Here is a 13328-nt window from a genome sequence, read left to right on the forward strand (position 1 = left end):
TCAACACTAAAAACGTTACCTCCACCCTCAGAAACCTATTATTCCTGAGCAAATTGGGACAGCTGGTCACCCTGTTGAAATCGTATGTGCACTCCTTAGCCAAATACTGGTAGTCTGCTCACTCAATCCTCTAGTGCTTCATTCAAGAACTACTTCTTGAAGGTCCATCTAACATGTGTCAGGCACTCTTCAGAAACCTCTTGTTTTTCTGAACACTCCGACATTACATTAGTTCTCCCACTTCCCGCAATCATGTGGAAAGTGCCCTTGGATGGCCTTCTGCTTTACCCTCTCACTGCACCCCATCACTCACAAACAACGTCAGAGGAAGCCTGGCCACCTGAGGAATGGCGCTGGGGAAATCCCCAGGAGTTTTCACACACTGTTTCTGGCTTGAAAAACAAAACACCCATAGAAACAGCCAAAGGTCCTGATCTGCTTGGGGAACATGATGTCCTCTCCTGTTTGCAAGGCCATTTCTTGGACAAGCAGTTGCTCTGTTTGCTATGTTTGCTGGACTTTTGGCCCTGCAAAGTCACTGTGAGGCAAGACACATCTCAGACAATCGAGCCAGTGAAGTGAGGTAATTGTGGCTTTCGATGAATGCTATTTCTGTCTCCTAGGCAATGCTGGCTGGGATTTGGAGAACAAGAGGTAGTGAATCTGACATGTTATTGCTTTCTCCACTAAATGGAGATAGATAGCACAGGAGTGGGAAGTCCCCCTCCTGGACAACTCCCTGAATCATGAGCGAAGGCACCATGCAATCTTCTCAGTTGAGACCTTCTCCATGTGGGACATTCCTTCCAACTGCCAGAAACCGTCTGTTCTGATACCAAAGTGATTCTTAGATTTGACTTCATATAGCTCTAGTTTTATGGAACCTAATCTATAAACCAATCACAGTGAGTACATGTGTGTGTGTGTGTGTGTGTCAGAGAGAGAGAGAGAGAGAGAGAGAGAGAGAGAGAGAGAGAGAGAGAGAGAGAGAGAACTTTTTCTTCACAGGGACTTTTAAAAACAGATATCATTGGTGTATCCACTGTAAAGAACAATAAAGCATGAGTCAACATAGAAGAAACCCTTGTCATGTAAGTAATATATAAAAAGGACTTGTGTGACTAAAATACTATAGCCAGAATTATTTGTATTATTTCTAGAGAGATCTGATACACTATTCGGCCCTTCACAGGTACCGGGCACACACTTGGTACACAGACATACAGGCAGCCAAAACACCATCACACACACAATAAACAAATAAATAAAACCTTAAAAATAGAAACTTGGTCTAGGATAAACCTTCAGTAATCTACAAAATCGTACTTTTTAGTTAAGAATTGCAGAAGGTAGGGGTTTTAGAATCAGAGTTCTACTGAAGACCATCATATTTTTTTGGGGGGGGGGGTTCGAGACAGGGTTTCTCTGTGGCTTTGGAGCCTGTCCTGGAACTAGCTCTTGTAGACCAGGCTGGTCTCGAACTCACAGAGATCCGCCTGCCTCTGCCTCCTGAGTGCTGGGATTAAAGGCGTGCGCCACCACCGCCCGGCTGGACCATCATATTTTTATCTTAGTACATTTTGCATCCATTTAATCTTTCCAGTTCCCGGTTTCTTCATGAGCAAACTGGAGATGAAAATGTGATTTTTTTCCCCTCAACATTCTGAGAATAATGTATATGAAGAATTCAAGCAAAATGGATGATAAATACATGCAAGCTCTGTAAATGGTTGTTGTGTATTATTATTGGGAGTTATTAACGAATGGATGATAAATACATGCAAGCTCTGTAAGTGGTCATTGTGTATTATTATTGGGAGTTTTTAACGAATGCATGATAAATACATGCAAGATCTGTAAATGGTTGTTGTGTATTATTATTGGGAGTTATTAAGGACACTCTTTGGACATCTACTCACAAACCCTTCATTGTCTGTTCTTGGTTGGTGAGCTAGGATGGAAACCACTGACTTCAAGTGAGATACTCCTGTATGTGTAACTGTGTCTGCATGCGCATAGCGTCCTTCCCTGAGAACCTTCCTTGTTCAGGGAAGAACTGCTAGGGTGCCATTGTTTCCCAGCTTCAGACACTAGTGCCTTGCCATGATTCTTATCTCTCCTAATTCCTACACATTCTTCTTTGCCTTACTGGATTGATTTTTTTGATTTTTTTTTTTTTTGTACTGAGCAATGTAATTCTCTCTTTCAACATCTTGCCTCTAACCTGCCCTAAAGGCCTGTTTCACCTTCCACTGAAAGAAATCGATGAAAGTATTTTGGTTGAGAAAACATTTCATGCTTTGGGAAGAATTTCTGTGCTAACATTAAGTTAACATACACAGTATTTTTCCCTCCATGTAAGTTACAAATATGGGTGCAGTCTAGAAGACCCCATTTAAAATGAGCTTTATCTGAAGACATGTGTGGACATTAAACAGGGTTCCATCAAACATGTAGTATTTGAGCTGAAACTAAAGAAGGTGATAATCAGGTCTTCAGCCTCAGCTCCCTTTTGGAATCTCTACTGGCGATAGTGAATCTACATGGTGATTATACCATGTCCCACCATGCCAGAGAGAACATTCACCACTAGCAAAGTCCAAGAAGTTGAAAACCAGTGAAGAACTTGGGAAGAGTAAAGATTTTAATCACAGTGGGTGTTCATTAAAACAAAATAAAGTCCCCAGTAACCAAGAGAAGCAGTGTTAATAAAGCAGAATCCTAATCACAGAGCAAATACTCACTCACGCAAGAACCTCATTGCGATATATTGAAAAGTGGCCTATATTGTCTTTGTAAACTCTTATATCTTGTACTTATATAATTGGAATTAGGAGGCCAGAAGTGAAAAATAACTCATGCTACTCATGCAGAAAGTGATATGATATTAGAACAACATACTTTATACACACAGGATTCTAGAAATAAAACTCAATAAATGTACCACCTGAGGACCACAGTGCCAGGGCATGCCTGCCATTCAGCCAGAGCAGCACATGGAATATGCCATGGTGTCTAGATCAACTGATTTATCCATGCAATCAGAGTATAAATTTCTGGATCATCTTGTGTAGCCCAATAGTAAAAACTGAGACAGAAATTGGGGTTCAACCTGAAGGTCAGAAAAACAAATCAACCAGGCACTGGCTCTTACCTCAGTTCAAAATGGCGATCCTACTCCAGGAATCTCAGAACAAGACTTAAGCTGAAACTGTCTCCTCCCATTTTATAGTCTTCTCTAGTTTTGGGATTAAGGGTTTGCACAATAACCACCTGGTTTCTATGGCAAGCTACTGCGGCTACTGGGATTAAAAGTGTGTGACATTTCTATCTGGTCTGTAAGGCTGCCCAGTGTGGTTGTTGTACTTTTCTGATCTTCAGGCAAGATTTACTTAGTCTCCACTACCCTCATTAGTCTGATAGTTCTATATAAATTATACCCCCTAAGAAGATGTCTTTGCTGCTTAATATTCCTTGTCCTGTTCCAGTGCTTCTTGTTTTTGTCATTAATATCCTGAATTATTCTTTACATGTTGATTTACTTACATATTACCTGGGAGTCATTAAACAACAGATTCTAAACAGATGTAGAGTGAAATCTGGGAGTGTATGTTTCCAACAGAACTCTGAATGATGTGCATGCTTCTGTTCACCAGAAGACATCTATAGTAGTGAGGCGCTTGAAGGAAGATAGTGTTGAGCCATTTATATAGTTGGTGTTATTTATACTTCCACTGTTTAACTATTAGGCAGGTTGGTGATGACAGCTTCTCTGAGAGACCTAAGGTAAAATAAGGAATACAGGATAGAAACAAATGCAAAATATTGTTACACAAAAGATAATTACGGCATAAAAACTTGACAGAAGGGGCTAGAGAGATGATTCAAAAAGGAACAGTTACCACTATCACACAAGATCTATATTGGGCTCACAGCACCCAAATGTCTGCGGACAACCATATGTAACTATAGTCCCAGGGCATCTGGTGACTTCTGGCCTTTGTGGACACTAAGCATACATTTGGTACACATTCCTTCATGTAAGTATTCACATACACATATAAAATGAAATATAAGTGTTTTAAAAGAGATTATTGGAAGCAATGGGAGCAGTCTTGTGAAATAATGACTACCTTATCATTGTGAAGTCCAAGTAGAAATATGTTTTGTCCTCTAATACTTTCCTATAAATAATACATCCATACTGGTAAATTGTAAAACTGTGTAGCAAATGCATATGTGATCTCTTTAGATACTACATTAACTTCTCCCTATACTCTCTATAGCCTGTATCTATTAATTTAACTGCACCTCTGTGCCAATTAACTTTGTGTTGTCTTCTTCAATGCACCTCAAAGTAAGCTGTATGCCCAGAAATGTCATTCTAAGTACTTTGATTTATATATCACGGAATAGGGTTCAGTAACTTTTCTGTCTTTGTGTGGTTAATGTTCTGTACAGTGAACAGATACCAGTGACTGAGACTTGACATATGCCTAACTGAAAACCCTAACAATACATAAAGGGTTACCAACACAGCAACAAGTTTCCCCAAGCTGTTCCATGGTCCATGTCTAATCTCATCTTCTCAAAAGCAAACACTTCTCTGTCCTATACTGTTAATTTTGTCTTCTCTAAACTAATCATATTCAAGAAATTATATTTACCTATAACTTTGTCTAGTCCCTTTCATTGTTTCATTTACTTATAGTGTGTTCATATTACTTCATTTCTGTGTTTTGAAAATGGACCTATAATCAATACATCATTAATTTGCCCTTATAAAATCTGTGACTCAATGGCTGTTATAATTTCATGTTTGTGAAATGATCACATTACATAGTTGCAGAACATTTCACAATCCTCAAAGGAAACCTTGTACCCACTCCAGCAATTTCCCATTCCTTTCTGCCCCCAGGCTCTGGAAACCACTAATCAAGTTTGTGTCCCCATGGATTTGCCTGTTAGGACACTCTGTATAATACGCTATAGTATGAACTTACCACAGCTTATTATTCTATTTTTCTGTTGACATAAAGCTGACTGCTTCCAGTTTTGAGCTATGCCAAATAAAGCCAGTATAAACATTCATCCAAAAGGTGTTTTGTGGATGTATGCTTTTAGTTCTTTGAGTCAGTTCCTGAGTGTAGGATTGTTGGCTCCTTGTATAGGAGTATGTTTAATTTTGTATAACACTGCCACATCTCATTCCTAAGTGGCTGCTCCCACAAGCTCTCCATGAGTTCTAGCTGTGCTAGATGCTTATCATGAACATTTTGTGTAGACTCTCTTTTAAATTTTCTGTTATTCTCATGGGCTCAAACAGACTTAACAGGAATTAGTAACAAGACTTCCTTAAAATGGGAACTTTAAGCATAAAGAACTCTTCCTTTCAGTTCAGGGTACAAAATGCTCAACTGTGTTTTTCCAATGCTTATGTAACAAATTACCACAGATGCAGACGATTAAAGCATACACACACTATTTCATAGTCCTATGGAATATACATCTCTCTAAATTTAGATTCTGCCTTATTTTCCAATAGTACAAGGCTAAAAACAAGATCTTGTCTGTTATCTGAAGATTCTGAAAAGAATCATCTTCCAAACTCATGCAACCACTCGGGCTGCAGACCTACAGAACCACACGCCTGCCTAGCTTAGCGTCTTCTACAGCCCCTTTAGTTCCCACTGGTCACTTTTAAGTTTTTCAAAGGACCATCTCAGTCCCAGCGTAGGCAGCAGCAGATCAGAATGTTCTGTTCCGATATTTGAATCTGTTTCCCATAACACCTGCAACAATTTTTCTGCTTTTAGACAAACAAAATTCGCTACTTCTAAGAAAGTGAAGCAAATCCCAGAATAGTCTCCCTACCTTAAAAATTGTTGCCTTACCATGGTGGTTTAAATGAAAATGGCCCTCACAGACTCCTAGGGAATGTCATTATTAAATGTGTGATCTTGTTCGAGTGGGTGTGGCCTTTTTGGAGAAAGAGTGCCATTGGTGGTGGGCTTTGAGCTGTCAGATGCTTATGACAGGCCTTCTATCACTCTCTTTCCTACTGCCTTTTGATTCAGATGTAGAACTATCAGCCACCTCTACAGCATCATGTCAGCCTACATGTTGTCATGCTTCACACCAAGATGATAATGGACTAAATCTCTGAATTGTAAGGCATCCCCAATTAAACATTTTCTTTCATTAAAGTTGCCATGGTCATGATGTCTCTTCACAACGGTTGAAACCCTAACTAAGACACATTTTAAAAGCTTCCATGACTTCATGGTGGAGCATATTCAAATGTACCAAAACTTAGGCCTCAAACAGTTTAGGAAAGCCATTGTTGTACCTTGGAATAAAGATACCATAGTCCTTTCAAAACCTGTATTTTTCAATAACTGATTCAAAGGCAATCATTACCCATCTACTAATAGAACAGAAACCCTTAATTATCTCATCTTCCCATCACTTCCAACAACATAGCAAACTACCGTTTTTGTGAACTTATATAACTTCTTGATATGGTTCACAAAAACGGTAGTTTGCTATGTTGTTGGAAGTGATGGGAAGATGAGAGCCTTTGTGGAAGCAGATCTCTACAAGAACGCACTGATGTCTGCTAATTCCTTATCCATTCACTGCCAGGCACTGAGTGTTCCCAAGCAGAGAATCATGGAGGTTTCAGCACTACTTGGTTTTAAGGCAGCTGTAAGGTAGATTTCCAAGACTGTGGTGGTTATATGGCTATGGCAAGAATGCCAGGTCAAGGATAACCTCCACCTAGAGTGCTGGTGTAAAAGAAGGAAATCTGCTTTCATTTCCCATTTTCTTTTTCTTTTCTTTCTTTTTTTTTTTGTTTTATGGAAAGTTTATTGCAATATTCCAAAAGCACATCACTTTTTCTTCTCAACATCCTGCTCTGCAGCTTTCTTTGCCCTCTTTTCTCGGATGCCAAAGAGCCGGGCATTGGCCCGGGCCATGCGAAGACTGGCAAAAGCCTTGAAGTTCTTCTCTTCTTCTGTGATGACTCTGGCTTTCTCCTTCTTATAAACATTCCGGATGGGCATCACAGGTCCTGTTAGCTGAGTGGCCAATTTAAGTTCTTCAGCCAAACTATCTCCCTTCTTTGGAGCGGAAGGCTTCCTGGGGAAGAGGATGAGCTTGGAGCAGTACTCCTTCAGGCCCTGCACATTGGCCTGCAGGGACTCGGTGAACTTGTTTCGCCTCCTTGGGTCCATGGAGATGCCGATGGTGCGAGCCACTTTCTTATGGATACTAGCCACCCTGAGTCCTCCAGGCTGAAGCCCTGGCCAGCTCGGACCTTGGTGTGGTAGCGCACTGTGGGGGACCTCACGATGGGCCTGATGGGTCCGGACACGGGGCGTGGGGCAATGTGACACGCTTTTGCCTGCCGGGCCTTGCGTCTTCGGGTCTTGCGTGACGGCTGGTTGAACCAAGTGTCCACTCGCTCCTGCCAGTCCTTGTGGAAGTGGGGCTTCAATATCATGCCATTCCGGCTGGGCGTCATGGCTACCTCCCGTGCAGGGGAACAGCAGAGCAGAAAGCTCATTTCCCATTTTCAAGGGTGTTCCTCATGCATTAATGCCCTCTCACTAAAGACTACTTCTTTAGACTGTTCTACTTAAGCTTCATAATTGCTCTAGGAAGGAGGTATTGTTCATCCCCCTTCCAGACTGGAAAGCTGAGACTAAAACAGTTCAAATAATTCAAAGTTGGTGCTGAAAAGCAGCGTCATGCGTTCTAATAGGCACTGTGATTTACTCTCTACCCTTTTTCAAAACGCCACAAACCATAATAGCAATGTGATTTAAACTTTGATTTTTCTCAAACATTGTGTCCTACAGATTACTTTGAGTCCTTTTTTTTTTCAGTGCTTATATTCTAACCCAAGGCCTTGTGCATGCTAATCAAGCACTCTTGCAGCATTCTGTATCACCAGCCAGCCCTATATTCTCCATTGCTTTTGTTTTCTTTTTGTTTGTCTGGTTTTTTTTTTTTTTTTTTTTTTTTGCCAAGACAGGGTTTCTGTGTTTCTCTGGCTATCCTGGAACTCCCTCTATAGACCAAGCTGGTTTTGAACTCAGAGATTCACCTGCCTCTGCCTCTAGGAGTCCTGAGATTAAAGGCATGTGGCACCACTGCCCGGCCATTCTCTATTCTTATAAGAATACATATTTCTATTTTGACAGAGCCCTTGACTGCTTCTTGCAATTAATTCACTGTTGTCTTCCTTGTTATTTTAGCTGAAAAGTACAAACATTTTTCTGGACTCCAAAAGAGTATCTAAACTTGCAGACTGTAAGTATTGCAGCTCATCATTTCAATTTAGAAAGTTTAGACCATTGTCCCAACCTATGTGACTAGGTAACCTTAAGTAAGTAATTCTGATGATGTTTGTATCCTTTAAAATGGAGTGGGTTATTATTTCTGCCCAGACTACTTCACAAGGTTTTAGAAGTTAAATTTTGTAAGTATGAAAATGCTTTGTAAAAGGTAAATTGCAACTGGGATCTAGTAGTCTCTGGAGGCTATTTTTGTGATTTGTCCTCTTGGTATGTGCACATGTGTTTTCTATCACTCATGTTTACTATGAATTAAATAGAACAAAACTGAATTCCCCAGATTTATAAATTTCTTACTTCTGTTTTTCCTTCACCTTTTCCTTTTCCATTCATTTCCTTCCATTATTTCATTATTTCTTCCTCTTTCCTAACACACACATACACACACACATATACACACACATACACACATACACACGCACACATACACACTGGAGGTTTTATAGTGAACTCAGCAATGTTTCCTCATATATGAGGTCAAATAAACACAGTCTTTAACATGAGGAAGCCATTAACTGAGCACAAGGTATAGAGTGAAGTGGTGAAGTACACTAACTAAAGGCCAGGCCATGACAATAAAATTGCATAGCAGGCAGGAATAAATATTTTCATATTCTCAAAACAGTATTATTCCTACAGTTTTATAAATTCCATCTGAGGTATGACAAATGTAACTGACCTGCATCAGGTACTGATTCCAAGGGTAGACTCTGACTACAAAAAAGAGTCCAGTGAACACTACACATCTACACACATGATGAGCACTGAGCATCCACACAGAGTGAGCACTGAGCATCCACACATAGAGTGAGCACTGAGCATCCACACAGAGTGAGCACTGCACATCACACATAGAGTGAGCATTGAGCATCCACACATAGAGTGAGCATTGAGCATCCACACATAGAGTGAGCACTGCACATCACACATGGTGATTTTTGTTTTCCATGCCTTTCTATCTTCATTCCTAGAAAGGGATGAAAGGTCAAAAAAAAAAAAGATCAAGTTATTTATGAAAATTGTAGAACTAGAAAATGGTGGGCCTGTTTTTAATACCAGTATAGTTGAGTTTTACATATGCCAAGACAGCATCATTTTAAAGCAATATAGACTTTAGTGACAGTCACAAGCTAGGTTTTATAGGCTAGGAGGATGTGTGTTCCTAGTCTTCTGGGCTTTAATCGCTCTGTCTATTCCCACAAAGCAGCCATGCACAGCAAGTTAATGTTACTATTGTCACGATTTTCCTTCTTCAGAGCTCTAACATTTGTTATCTTTTTGGTGATGTACTCACGTAGATCTGTCAGTGTCCTCTGAAATTGTCCTCAAGCTTTCTCTTCAAGTTGAACAGACACTCACTCCACCCCAAAGGAGCCTATGGAAAATTCCTGACACTGTATGTTCTCGTAATTTTTGGAACACTATAAATATTTGAGTCAGTAGATCTTAATCCATAAACACAGCTGTACTTAAAAAACCCTGATGGGGAGTTATTATAATTTAAACAATTGGGTAACAAAACAAATCACTGTTAATCATTTTGGTTTTCTAAGGACAATGGATTCAGACTGCTCATAAAACTGACAAGATGAGCTTCACAATTGCACCCACAAATAAACTTACAAATGCTAAGATAAACCATTCTCAACTTTTTAAGAACATTGTAAAAGGCATGCGAGGTGGGGGAGGTCCAGGGAGAAGGAGGAAAACAAAACAATTTTGAGCAAGACCAAGACTCTTATAACTAATGCACAAGAGACCTCCAAAGATAAACACGGTGGAGAAAATCCTCTATAGGTTTGTATTTTCTGTCTAGGCTGTGTTGTGAATTGCCATCATTTGGAGATTACACTTATTTCCATCAGTGTGGCCTTTGATTCTCTTGATAAGCTCTCTGCTTCGATTTGCAGTAAGTACTCAACATAAGGAGTCTCTTCCCAGGAGGTAGGTCAGACTCACAAATAGGCAGCACCATGCTAGGCACAGGGATGATGTAAAAATTAATTCCAATCTCTATCCCCATGAAGATCATAGAATCAAAACAGACACAGAATATCATTAGATAACTTTTCAAATTAGTTTTAAGGCAGTGAATACATCACTGGTATGCATGAGAAAGAGAAGAGAAGTGGATTCCAAAGTCCTCAGAGGACATGTTTAGCATGGAAGGTTGGCGAAAAGCAGACTTTTAAACTGATAAAAACAAACAAATAAAGAAAGTCTGTCATTGAGAGTACTCCCAGGAAATAAAAGCAATGGTTTGCTTCATCCATAGGCAAGCACAGGAGATGAGTGTATAAACAGACTCTTGGACAGCCATAGGTATTATGAAGAGATTGGAATGTCTAAGGTCAGAGTTTATAACCTTCTCTATAAGCCAATGAGAAACTTTACTGAAGACTAGATCCAAACTCAGAATTTAAAAGATTCAATTTGATAAAGTACAAAAACAAATTGATATAAGAAAGATAAGAGGTGGAACATTCTTGGAAAAGATAACAGGATTATGGCTCATTTGAGAACAGCTATAGGGTAGATAGAAGACCACCTGCGGAGAGATCATCCAAAGGTGACAGTCACAATAATTTCACGCTGCATTGGATGTGGGAAAAGCCTCATTATATGGAACAAGTCAAGAGAGAAGGTTTCCATTGGGAGTGGAGTTAGCGATTGGGGCATTTCGTGTTTGAATTCAGTTAGATACTTGAATCTAACCATTAGAATACATGAGTCTCCAACAGTCTCAGAAGCTACTCTGCTCTCAGTCTTTAGCTTTCCTTTGACCACTGCAGTCAGTCTTCTATGGGAATGCGTGAGTGAGGACCTGTCTGTATAGTTTTTCTTTGACCACTGCAGTCAGTCTTCTAAGGGAATGCGTGAGTGAGGACTTGTCTGTACAGAACCTCTATGTAAGAAGTCTTAGATTATTTATAGGCAAGTTAGGAGTTAAGCTTTGGCATAAAAGACGGGGATAGAAAAGCCTGGATGTAGGAGTTAGTGATGGTCACTACAACAGAAGGATCGCACACCAGAAAAGACATCTTGGTTTTTATTGTTTCAACACCATATTACTGAATGATTCTGAGATTCACTCCAACTTTATGAGCATAAACTTTCTAACTATTTGCCTTCAACAGTTTGCCCAAGAACTTTTTGATAAGCATTCCTTACCTAATATAATAGAGTATTTTATACTTTATAAGACAGGGTCAGTACTTATATAAACTGTAAAACAAGGAAGGGAGGCAAAGGTTAAAAATTTTTATTTAGTATCTGCCAGAAACTAGATCCTTTCACATATGGCATTATGACCCCATTAGCCTGGAAGGAGTCAATTGGTTAAAAGTCTGGAAAAACCTTCCTGACGAGGGCTACAATGGAGGACAGGCCCTGCTTAACAGATGAAGTAGCATAACTGGGCACATGGGATGCTACTCCACACAGAAAGTCTCTAAAGCAAGCTGAAGAAAGGCAGCAGTTCAGAGAATCCGTCTGAGTCAACTACCTTCTCATACTGCCTTGTCTACTAGACCCACAAGGGTTCAGATCCCAAATGCTACTATTATCTACTGTGTAGAGCTCACAAAGTCACTCACAGTCTATCCCTTCCCTGCCAATCTTGTCTCAACCCCACCCCTATGGCCTACTCCCATGTTCCCTATAAGCACGGCTGAAGTGCAGTCCAGTGTTCTCTTCTATTGACAACATTAGACTTTATCAATGACTTTTCTTTTTTCTATAACAATTTTTTGTTGTTGTTGCTGTTGTTTCTCTTACTGAAATTTATTCATTCATCTCTCAGTTTAAAAGTGATTTCACATACAGGCCCTGCTGCCTCTCCCAACATAGTCAGATCCCAAAGGAAAAATATTTCTGCATTTAACTTTCACCATGTTCAGGACACTGATTTTTTTTCCCTAATTCATTTCTGCCTTTCTCCTTTGACTATGTAAACTTATTTTGACTGTAAGCTCTAGCCAACCCTCCCTCCTTCTCTTCCTCCTGCTTCCCTGTGTTTGCAAGGACTTCCACAAAGAACTTTTCATTTATTTAGATGACAAATACAAGATGTTGAATAATATTTGCTCAAGACTGGAAGTATGGTAAAGTTTGTGGAGTATGGCAAGGTTAGTGACCAGTCAAGACATCAAGAGGTGATGGAAACAAGTCCATGGTCTTAAGTATAGGTAACAAAGCTATTAATAACTGAGACTGTGAATGAGCCTGAAATCCACTCTATAAGCCTGGATGTAAATTCCTGTTTCAGAAATTTAATGCACTTTCCGAATTCAGCTCCAAATTCTCCCTGTGTTTCTCCTGCTCCTTTTATTTTGTCATTCTAATAAGGAGCTAGAAATATGTAGACCTTGAGTGTACTGAGAATAAATAATAGAGTTGTGACCTTCACCTCACCTGGAACATCACAGCTCAAAGGATGTGTACATCAACAAAGCTGAATGCCGACTAGAGCAAGCACAAACCATAACCGGAAAGGAAGAAACATAAGATGCGCTGGGATGTCACAACCTGCCCAATAGAATGTTCCTGAGATGAAGCCAGAGGCTTCATGGCCAACTGCATGCCTTATCCAATTCCGGAAACCTGGATTCTAAACTCCTTTCAATCAGCTGCAGCTTTGTTACATAGACGTGTCTGTGCCTCACCTGAGGACAAGAGCTATTCAGAAGCCATAAACCATTTCATCCCTTGAATTTAAAACTAATCCACATCACTCAAGCCCAAGCATTTCCCACCACTGAGATTAAGGGGACCTCTCCAAGTTGACCCCTCCCCTCTAGTGCTGCTGTCCTTCGGCTCTCTGCCTCACAACTTTTCCCTCTGGGTAAATCAGCTAGAAGCCTTTGCCCTTCTTTCATAGTCAAAAAATGCAGGATTCTTCCTGTTTGGATACTGAAATGCACTGAGCATTAAATTCATGAATAACTAGTGGAGTGAATTCAAATA

The 13328-nt window shown here is 40.0% G+C and overlaps 1 pseudogene; it reads right to left on the bottom strand.

Annotated features, from left to right (window-relative positions):
- Window positions 1-6893: 6893 nt before the first annotated feature.
- LOC130884214 (60S ribosomal protein L13-like) lies at window positions 6894-7528 on the bottom strand (annotated as a pseudogene).
- Between the last annotated feature and the right edge of the window lie 5800 nt (window positions 7529-13328).

The sequence above is a fragment of the Chionomys nivalis genome, chromosome 11, assembly GCF_950005125.1.
Source record: "Chionomys nivalis chromosome 11, mChiNiv1.1, whole genome shotgun sequence".
NCBI classification, from domain to species: domain Eukaryota; kingdom Metazoa; phylum Chordata; class Mammalia; order Rodentia; family Cricetidae; genus Chionomys; species Chionomys nivalis.